This window comes from Hipposideros armiger, unplaced genomic scaffold (genome assembly GCF_001890085.2).
Source record: "Hipposideros armiger isolate ML-2016 unplaced genomic scaffold, ASM189008v1 scaffold_67, whole genome shotgun sequence".
NCBI classification, from domain to species: domain Eukaryota; kingdom Metazoa; phylum Chordata; class Mammalia; order Chiroptera; family Hipposideridae; genus Hipposideros; species Hipposideros armiger.
The window spans coordinates 3,467,483-3,478,653 of NW_017731417.1; the positions used below are offsets into that span (position 1 = coordinate 3,467,483).

The window sequence follows — 11,171 nt, forward strand, 5'->3', positions numbered from 1 at the left end:
AGCAACGTCTTCCACAACTAGACTGAAGAACAAAAGGACAGCAACTTGTCTGTTCTCCTCCTCCAATTCCCCAATTAAAAAAAAAATCAACAACAAACTTTCTTATAAATGTACAGATACACAGAATATTTCTGAAAGGACCCTCAGGAAAGTTGCGAGAGTTGTTTCTGTGGAAGGAAGCAAGAGGGCGTGGAGGTCATGGAGGAAGATGGTTACTTTTCACTATACGCCCTTTTGTATTATTCGATTGTTATTACCATGTACACTCATCACCTACACAAAACAACCAGTTAACTTAAAAAGAAAAAGACGGCCTGTGGTGCAGTGAGCTCTGAACCTACAGCAGCTGGCCTGTCACCCACAGAGGGGTTCACACGACACCTAGTCCATCATCTCAGAACGACGCGAAGGAGTTTTAAGTCTGCGGTTATTACCGAGAGCCCCTCTTTAGCTCTCCCTGGGCCACCAGCCTCTCATGCACATGCTCCCCAGACCCTCAGCATCCTTTCCAGGCCGTGGAAATCTGTCACACCTGAGGGTGCCTGCCCCCCTTCTCCTGTCAGAAGCCCAGGCGTCATTTGAGATGCATTTCAGGGTCACCTTGGAGAAGCTTTGTCCAGCTCTCTTGGCTGAGCTAAACGTTCCTCACAGCACTTGGCACATTCACTCAGTACCTGCTAGCTCCAGGGACCCAGAGCAGCAAAGGAGACCGAAGAGGCCTCTGCCCTCAGGGAGCTTACATTTCTACACAGGTGAGATAAAAAGACAAACCAGGAAAAGGCCGGTCGGTGGTCAGAGATGTGCAGAGAACTAAAACCTGAGAGTAACTGGGTGGTCAGATCAGGGAAAGGGGTTCTAAGGACACTTGAGTGACAAGTTGAGTCTGCCAGGCAAATGGGTGAGGGGGGAGCGTTCTCTCAGTCCCTGGGGTGGGAACATAGCTGGCGTGTTCCAGGGACTGCAGGACGGCCAGTGTGGCTGGAGCAGAGGGAACGGATGGGGTGGGGATAGTCAGGGAGGCGCGAACATTCTCGTAGACTGTGGTAGAGTCTGGCATTCATTCTCTCTTTTTTTTTTTTTTCAGCTGAGCCATCCTGACACCTGGTGGCAGCTGTGAGCAGCTCAGCTCGGGCCAGGAATCAAACCGGCAACCCCGTTGCTCGAAGCTCACACTCTTGAGAGAGCTCTTAACCAACTGAGTTACTCGGCCGGCCCTGGCATTCAATCTTAGTGCAATTAGAAGTCTTTGGGGAGGAAGGGTGTAAGCAGGGGGACGAAATGATCTGATCTAGGTTTTAAAAAGCTCTGTTTGCTGCGTGGAGAAGGAACTTAGGGTTGGAGCCAGGTAGAGGCAACAGCAGAAACGGTTAGAAAGTTACTGCAGTGGTTTGGTGAAAAGTGACAGATGCTTAGACAAGGGAGTGAGAGGGGAGAAATAGTGCAGAAAAGGAGAAAAAGGCTGAGTGAGGACACAGTTTGGAGGTAAAATAAACAAGATTTACTAATGGATTAGATTGGAGGTGCAGTAGACAGAATTAGCCCCTCCAAAGATGTCTATGTCCTAATTCCTGGAACCTGTGAATATGTCACCTTACATGGCGAAAGGGACTTTGCAGATATAATTAAGGATCTTGAGATGGGAGGAGTACCTGGAAAAGCACACTGACTCCTTAGAAGAGCATGGGACTTAGCCCCAGTAGGGGCCTCTGGTCAGAGTCAGAGGAGGTGTGGTGACAGAAGCAACAGTCAGAGAGAGAGAGACTGGCTTTAAAGATGAAGGAGGGGCCACAAGCCGAGGAACGTGGGCAGCCTCTAGAGGCGGGAAAATCAGGCACAGGGTCCTCCCTGGAGCCTCCTGAAGGAACGCAGCCCTGCTGACACTTGCTTTTAGCCCATTGAGACCCATTTCCAACTCTGACCTCCAGAACTGTAAGAGAACAAATGTGCATTGTGTAAAGCCAGCAAATGTGTGAGAACCTGTTGCAGCAGCAATAGGGAGCGAATGCATTAGGGATGAGGAACGGAGAGGGATTGCAGATGAATTCTAGGCTTTGGACTGCACAGTGGAATGAATAGTGGTGCCATTCTGCCATTTACTGAGCTGAGGAAGAATTAAAGCAAGAGTCCCGTTAAACGACATTTGATTTCCATGTAAAGAGATCACGTTGGTGGATGGAGGTTCAGATCAAAGCTGGAGGAGGCTGAGCGGGAAGGACCAGGGAAGAGAAGCTAGGACCACGTCACAGAAACCAAGATGAAGAAGTTTCCAGAAAAAGGGAATAGTCAAGTGGATTTTAATCAGTCAAGTTGCTTTAATAGTCAAGTTGCTTTTAAGCAACTGGAATATCAAGGAAGAGAAGAGCACAATCATAACCATTAGATTTGGCAACACGGAGGCAACATCAGAGGGTGACCCTAACATGGGAAATCTCGGGGGTGTGCAAGAAATACAAGCCCCGTCAGAACAGGCTGAGGAGATGACGATTCTTTGAAGAAGCTTTGCTGAAAAGAAACGGAGAGATGGGGTGGTGATTAGATAGCAATGTGGGGTTAAGGTCGGCTTTCATAGGCGAGTCCAGGGCCTCTGTGTACCCTGAACGGAATGGTCCAGGAAAGGGACAGAGACAGAGACAGACAGGTTATCCACGAGGAAGAAGAGATGGTTGCAGTAGCCAAGTCCTGAGAAAGCGAGAACAGAAGGGATTCTGAGCAAAGGTGAGGGGGCTGTTGGCTTTTGAAAAGAACCGAAACCTCCAGGCAGTGACGGGAGGAAAGCGGGCAGACTCGGTGGTCGGAAACCAGCGGGTTTCCTAATTGTTGCTATTTCCTCAATAAAGTATGAGGTAAGGTCATGAGCTGGGACTGAGAGGATGGCATTCAGGGGCTGTAAGAGGTCTACGACAAGGACAGCACCTGTGAAATAGACATCCTAGAAAGTGGGACACAAACATACTGGAAGAGTGGCAGGTTACTGTCACCAGGTGCAGGTGGCCGGCAAGGCCAAGGCCTTTCCTCGGGCAGCATGCAGCCACACGCATGGCAGAGGCACTGACAAGCGTCAGGATGGAGAAAGGGATGCCCTGCAGCTAGAAAATATGGATTAGTTGTCCCCGTACCTGTTTTAAAATGTAAGTCATATCATGTCACCCCTCCCCTCAAAACCCTCCAAGGGCTCCCGTCTCACCCACAGTGAAAGCGAAAATCCCTGTACCTTATCACCCTAGCTCTCTCACCTCCATCCTGCCGCACTCACATTCATGCTCTGCCTCGACTGCTCGGCACACAGTAGGTGTTTCATGCATATTTCTGGAATGACTCAGTCAGTCAGCACGCCTCCCCTTTATGGACAGGGCCCAACCAAGTCTTTGGAGACTCAGCACCTCCCTGGGGTGTCTGGCACGGAGTGGGGACCTGACTGTTGACCGAGGTCCAGGCCTTCACATTTCTACCTCAGGGCCCCTATTGTCCCCCCTCCACTACCTTTGTTTAAGTTGCAGCACAGTTCAGAGGGCCCAGCTATTTGGAACTCATGACTGAAAGGCAAAGATGGCAAAAGTCAAAGGTGAAAGAGTTCAAAAGAAGTTGGCAGAAGTGATATTCTGGCAAAATCTTGGTAGTCAGAGTCCAGGCTTCACGCCAAAGCCTCCTCCCCATGTCCACACACAATGCAGGAGCTGGAAGGACAAGATGGGACAGTAACATACGGGAACAGAAGACAATGACTCCGCTGTGCTGGCAGAACAGACGAGTAGACTGGCCTCACACACACACACACACACACACACACACACACACACACACCCTAGAGAAACCTAGCTTAAGAAAAAAAAAAAAGGTAACTTAAAAGTCATTAGCTTGGAGTTGGTTTGGCCTGTCCCCAGAGCTCAGAAGGGCAGGAAGTGACTCTAACGGGGCAGGGGGATGTTATCAGGCCAGCCCAGAAGGCTTGGAAATCTTTCAGGAAGTCAGCTCCACGCGGACATGTTAAGTGCACAGCCACACAGTCCACAAGCATCTCTTGAAGACTCAAAGCCCCAATTCAGTCCCCGCCCTCAAGAAGCATGGTCTGAGGGGAGATAGGTACCACCAGGCCCTGCCATGGTGGTGTCAAAAGGCCACCAGAGACGCTCAGAAGGGTGTCAGAAGCAAGTGAGGTCTGAGCTGGGCCTGGGGAACTTCAAGTGAGATGCCAGGCAGAAGGCAGGCTGGACACAATTGGTGGGGCAGGGACAAGGCTGCCACAGAGAGTAGGGCAGCTGCAAAGGGCCTGGAAGACCTACTTTCCCAAGCCTCCAGGCCCAAGACTCTGGAGAGCTGACTCCGTCGGCCTGGGGGCCAGGGCAAGAAAAGTGGCATTTACTGCAGGCCCCTGGGCTTGGCACCCCTGGCAGCATCACCTCACCTACTGGGCACTCCTCCCAGGCTGGCTAACTTGTGAGAAAACACTGCTTCTTGTTACGCGCAGAACCGGCGAGGGCTAGAGAGCTCCCAGCACAGGGGCTGAGCCGGCCGTATGGGAGGATGGAAGGGACGCAAGGAGGGGCAGCGCAGGGGACCAGGAACTCCTCCCTGGGAAGGGCCGCTCAGCAAGTGTCCACTCTGCAGCTGCACGAGAAACAGGAAGAGAAGGTCACAGGCAGTCAGTCAGCCCAAACAGCAACCCATCAGCCAGAATTTACCCAGAAGCCAGGGCCATGGACAGTGACCCTCAGACAACGCCAAGCCTCTGAGATGTGGGACCACGCCTCAGGTAGACACGCCCTCCCATGGGCTTCCACAGCCCTGTGCCTCTGCCACTCCAGCCCTGACCACACGATGCCAAGTCCCTATGTACTAGACTTCAGCATAAGGATGGTCTTCGTGACCACTGCATTCCAGGTCCTCAGGACAGGGGCTGGCACGTAGTAGGTGCTCAGTAGGTGTTTGACGAGTGAATGAATCCAAGTTAACTCCTCAAGGACAGAGGCCAAGTTGTTCATTTAACCATTAACTGCATACCTACTGTGTGCCAAACATGTTATTGGTGCTTGGGATTTCACAATGAACAAAAGAGTAAAAAAAAAATCCCTGCCTTGTGGGGCAGTCAGCCCAGTGGTGGTCTCATTGATTTTTGTGTCCCCATTTCACACCAAAGCACCCCCACATCCTATCCTGAGCTCACGAAAGCAGTGAATGAATGGCCGGAAGAGGAAGACTGGGGAGTCAGTCTGTCAGCCCTGGTTCTGCGACCCAGCTAATACCGCTTGTCGTATGCTTCGGGCCTGAGTCACAGTTCAGTAAAGAGGAACCCCACCCCACCCCCACCTTTGCTGTCACTGCTCTTACCGTTATCCTGTCCGCTTCCTCTACCCCTAAGAAAGACTGAGTGGACCCTCTTCCACACACAGTACTCCTGGTTGAGTCAGGCTGCTTCTGACAACGTTGGTGCTGGAAACTGCATGACCTCATTTACTCCTCAGAACGATGTTTGAGATAGTGAGGCTCAGAGAAGCAAGGTAACTCACCCAAGGCCAGACTAGCAGCAAGTGGCAGACCTGGGATTGAACCTGGGTCTGCTGTGGCAAAGTTCACTGTCTTCTCCTGCACCAGGGTTCCTCTCCCCTTTGCTAAAATTCCTGCACGCGCCTAACAGGGTGAACTACCACCAGTCCAAGACTGAAGCGGTTCCCGGGACGCAGGTTAAAACCAGGGAAGTCTCAAGCAGACTAGGATGAATCCGTCACCCCCCCAAGCCACACTCCACCCAGGATCCTCTTCCTGGCTCTCTGCCAGGCCATTGCCACATAAGCCCACCCTGCCCTCAGCCACCCAGTAACCCAGGTGTACTTTGTAACCTTGTAAGTGATGCTATCATTGTTCTCCTCAGGCTGCAAGGTGACAGTCTGTCCCACCCATCATGGCCTAAGTCTGGTCCTGGACCACCTTGCACCCCATCACCCAGCCTACTTCCCGAGCCCCAACCCCTCTGAGACCTCCTTTAGTAGAAGCTTGGGCCCAGCCTGGAAATGGAGCTGCTGACCAGCCCCGAGGTGACTCGGCTGCCCAGAGGTGGAGTGACTGCCCTGAGCTATTATGTAAGCTTCCTGTGGCTGGTGGCCTGCTCCTTCTGTTTCTTCTGTGGCAGGGTCCCCCACACAGGAGGTGCTCATTAAACGCGAAGCATTGTGGTTGAGAGCTGGGGCTACCAGACCTGCCTGATCATACAAATCCCCTGAGGCTTGATTTAAAAATGCAACTTTCCAGCCCCATCTGGGACCCAGGGAATCACCACTCCAGAGGGGCCTGGGGATCCTTGGGCCACGCTACTGGCACGTGTCCACGGACCAGCAGCGCTGGCATCACCCACCCCAGACCTGCTGCCTCTAGAAGTGGAGCCATCTGGGTTCTCACAAGCCAGTTTGGTGATCCTGCGATCAGACAAGTTTAGAAAAACATTAGTGTAGTAGAAAAAATAGTGGACTAGGGTCAGAAGTGGGAGTGAATCCGGCTCAATGACTATGTCCAAGCCTCAGCCTACGGATGCCCTGCATGGGAATGACGACTCCCAACGCCGTTCCTCACGCAGTTGCTGTGATGACTGACTGGGATCCATGTACATAAAAGTTCATGCCCATTATCTGGCACACAGCGGAAGCTCAAGAAACGCTTGTTCATTCTTCTTCCCTGCTGGCACCATTTCAACACCTGTGAGGTCAGGAAAACTAAGGTTTCCGGGGATCAAGTGACGCGCATGGGTCACTCGGAGGGGAAATGCCTGGGGATTCTGACTCCAAGTCTGGCAGGCCTCTGAAAGGACCAAACAAAATGCTGTTCTGCCCAGTTCTGGGGCCTCCACTACTGCTACACTTGATGAAGAGGGACAGACAAGCCTGGAGGGTGGCCGGGGCTACAGCCATGCCATTAGGTTTCCTGTGGCTTGTGGCTTCTCTGTGTATTCTAGGTGGCACTCATCTAATCCATCTGCCAAACACTGCTATTCTTGTCTTGGTGGCGAGGGAATGGTTTTGAGAGGTCTCAGGAAACCTCTTCTCTCTTTCTGGCTTCTTAGACGGGAAACACTGGTTTTCACACAAGTCAGTAACGCTTTACAGTTACTGTAACGAGGCCTGTAACCCGCCACCATCTCCCCAGCATGAGGTCACCCAGAGGGGCAGGAATCCACCCACATGAGGTCGGTGTGCATCAGGAGCAAAGGCCATTCCTGACAGAGTGCCCCGTGCAAAGCTGGTGGCAGCTGGGGGTGCTCTGGGGAAGAGGTGTGCCAGTTAGAATGACTTCAACGAGTAATGACCAAACATCCAACTCCATGTGGCTTCAACAAGAAGGCATGTTTTATCTCCCATAACAGTAAGTCCAGGGAAGGTCAGCAATGTAATCAGAGGCCACGTTCTTCTCATCTCTGTGCTACCTCTCTCCATGGGTCAGCCTCAGCCCTGGCTGGATGCCCTCAAGATGACTGCAGCTCCAGGCCTCAAAAACATGAACAATTCCACAGGAAAAAAAGCATGTATGTCACTCTTAAGCATGAGGAAATCTTTCCCAGAAGCCCCGCCCACAGCAAATGCCCCGGATGTCTCATTGGTTAACACTAAGTCACATACTCAAGCCTCAACCAATCACAGGCAAGGGATTGGACCCACTGGAGGCCAGGACCCACCTACAGTAAATGAAGCTCATGGCACATGCATGGCACATGGAGGGGCTGAGAGCTGAACACAATCTGGGCTCAATCAGGAAGGAGGCAGATGAGTGAGGTGGAGAATGCTGCACTGACAACCAGGGCTGGCCCCAACTCACCTGATGCCAGCAGCCCCAAAGGGAAACGCCAGTCCTTGCAGGACACCGCTTCTCAGGGATAGAGTCCCCACTTGTACTTTGGCCCTCACTCCATTGTGGAAGGCCCTCAGCCTTATCTCCTCAGGCTTCTTCCAATTGCTGGGAGCCCCCCCCCACCCCCCCTCATGAAAGTCTGGGCAAATTCAACACAGCACACCAAAAACAGTCTATGAGCCTCAGAACTCATCAAAGCAGAACCACAATCCTCTGTCCTCTAGAAGCTGACCACCTTAGTGGGGAGGCAAGGTACACACCCAAACAGGCAATGTGGGGGAGGGGACACAGCCCTGAACTGGGCAACGGGAGACGGTAACACCCACTACCATGAGACGGCAGCTGATTGCCCTGTACAGGCACCACGCTAAGCACTTCTAGGGGGTTTTGTTGTTGTTTTTTCATTTAGCCCTTACAACCCCCCCTACAAGTTTGGCACTATTATTACAGGTCCACAATCCCTTAACCATAATTTCTGAAATCCAGAACTCTCTAAAAACCAAAAGGTGGTTCTTGTTGCTTTAACTTCTTGGGCAGCAAAACCTCAACTGAACCAACATGAGGCTATTTATAGTCTATGTATCCCTTTGCAATGACTGTTCATATGTTTAGATATAGAAATGCTGACACGTTTTCTTATAAAGTGATGCCCCTGACCCCACTGGGAGTGTCACATCATGTCGAGCACATGTGCCATATTCTGAACATTTCTGCCTTCTGAAATATATCTGGCCCCAAGGGTTTCAGAAGAGGGACTCGGGATGTGTGTCACCACTGTACAAATGGGGTTTCATACGTGAAATACCTCTCTCGGGTGGGAAACCACAGAACCACACTTAGAGCTGAAACAGCTGAACGCGGGGGCCGGGGCTCTGACCTGCTTGCTTCTGTCACTCGCCAGCTGGTGGCTTTAAGGAAGCAATCTCTCGCTCCGGGCCTGTTTTCCCATCTGTGAAATGGGGGGGTTGGACTAGATCAGTAGGTTTCTAATGTGTTTTTAAAGCATATCAGTCCTCCCTTCCAAGGAAACCATAAGGAAAAGTGTCGCTGCTCCAGTGAGTGAGGCCTGCCCACCCAGCCACCAGGACCCAAACGCATGTTCCCAGACAAGTTCCTCGACGACACAGTTTGAAAACGGCTACACAATGTGATCTCTCAGGTCCCATCTGGTTCTAACAATGTATGGTTGTCTTCTCTGAGGCAAACAGCCTTTTCTATAAAGGAAGGACAGCTGGGAGGGATTTAAACCAGACCCTGACAGAGGGGTTGGCTTCCGACCTGCAGAGAGGCCTCCAGAGCCAAACAACACGAGCACAGGTGGAAAGACACTACGCAAGGTGAGCAAGAGCGTCCAGGAAGCCCTGCTGGCCAAGGTGAGGAGAGGACGTGCTGGAAAGGTGGGCTGGTCACGCGGATGAATGTCAGGGATCCTCCTCGCTCCCGACGCAGAGCCTAAAATTCCTCCAAACAGGAAGCCGGGGAAAAGCTGAGCAGTCCTGGCCCCACTGTGTGCAGCCACAAGGTCATGGTCCTTCTGCCCTGACTAGACTGTACTAACCAGGAACCCCAAAGCCATGCTCAGAGTCATCCATATGTTATTGTCGAATAAGGGAATCTTCTGAATCCAAAAATCAGGACATATGGTCTGCCACAAAGGTATGTCCTTCAGAGGACAACAGGACAGAGTGTTGGCAAGCAGGACGGCTGCCCTAGGAAGGGCCGGATGGAGGGCCACCACGGTCTCACGGGTGCCTTTCCCCACGGAGGGCAGTTTGACTCTCAGGAGCCTGCTGGACCCCAGGAACGTCCAAAGAAGCCATTCTAAACAACAGAACCACCTTCGCGCCCCACAGCAGACTCTCAGTTAAACTTCAGCCTTGTTTCCAAAGAAGACCTTGGGGCCAGCCGGGAGGCCCCCTGTCCACTAACTCCCCCTCTTTGGGAAGATTCTAGAGGCCTGAGTGAGACCAGGGAGGGGTCCAAGGGCCCAGCCTGCCTTCCGGAAGGGGAAGCCACGGGGCTGGAGGCAACAGTGCCACTGGGAATATCAGCTGCTGGCAAACGCAAGAACTTCACTCCCACTCAGTGGTCTAGATACATTTTGTAATCAAACTTTGCCCCAGAAATAATCTTTGTTTCAGGTATCATTGCCTTATCTACCCATCACCAAGAGGTAATTAAAATGTCTCAAAATCACACCTAATCAGAAAGGTGATGATCCCTTCAAGGAAAAACTACATCTGGGGCCCAGTTACTCTGGGTGAGCTCAGTAACTGAGCTGCGCCTAAAAAGACTAACAGACTTGGGAAGGGAGGAGAAACAGACGCTGCCTCAGCAAGGGAGTGGCTGTCTGCTGGGGCTGACACAGGCCTCCAACACGCCTGGTTCTGTCATTGGAATATTCGGGAGTCTAGGCCTGAGCTCAGGTGTGTCCTTTCAGGTCTCCCACTCTTTTTTCCCAACCAGGTGATATCTAGGACTTGGCCTGTCTTGCTCAGGGTTACACTGAGTCAGCTGGAGAGAGTGAGCACCAGCATTTTACATGTACCAAAATTTCCATATATCAACTCATTTCATCCTCACAGCCACCCTAATGGTGTAGGGATTATTAACCCTACCTTACCAACAAGGGAATGCAGGCTCTGAGAGGTTAAGTAATTGACTCGAGGTCACCCAGCCAGCTATGGGGTAGAGTCTCAACTGAGGGCCAGGAGCCAGATTACTGTGCTTCTTTACACAGTAGTGAACCTTGCCATTAGGAGGCTGCAGGGTGACATTCCGGGGACAGAGGGCAGCTGGAACTGCCTTCCCAGGGCCAGGGCTTACCTGTGAGCCAACAAGAAGCCAATGCGTGGCTATCCGCCTTTACCCCTGACCCCCTTGGGCTGCCACCTCAGCTCCAGGACAGGGCACCTCAGACCTGCCTGTGCCCACGAATGTCCTGGACACCTTTTTAAGTGCAGAGTCTGGCCCTGCAAGTCTGGGGTGGGGCCCGGGAGTCTGCATTCCTCACGTGCCCCTGAGGATGCCCACTCTGCCCGTCCCCAGACCACACCTCAGGCAGCAACAGCCTAGACTTGAGTGACATTTTCTCCCACCCTTGACTTGTGTCATTGCTCTCTTGGCTGGGACTCACTGGGCCCTGGCATATAGTTGCCACACATTTAGTTTTCTGAGATGGGGTAATTAAAATGGCGACTCTGGTGGAGTATAAGGCAGAAAACGGATTTCTGAGTTCTGTTTACAGCTTGGCATGTGCCCTTTTCTCCATACCCACCTCTTGGCACAACTGTCTGAACCAACTTATCTCAAAGGAGTCAGGCTGGGGCAGCGCGCTCTGA

The 11,171-nt window shown here is 52.1% G+C and overlaps 1 protein-coding gene across 4 annotated transcripts in view; it reads right to left on the reverse strand.

Moving 5' to 3' along the window:
- Positions 1–8,771, reverse strand: part of LOC109382665 (tetratricopeptide repeat protein 7B-like) — a 102,882-nt gene extending 94,111 nt beyond the window's left edge. The window contains exon 1 of one of the 4 annotated variants that reach the window (XM_019642335.1): positions 8,708–8,768. The gene's annotated coding sequence lies outside the window, so the exon portion shown is untranslated. Of the gene's footprint in view, positions 1–4,402; positions 4,457–8,707 lie in introns of those variants that run through there. The other 3 variants (XM_019642331.1, XM_019642332.1, XM_019642334.1) reach the window with 3 other exon arrangements.
- Positions 8,772–11,171: the final 2,400 nt, after the last annotated feature.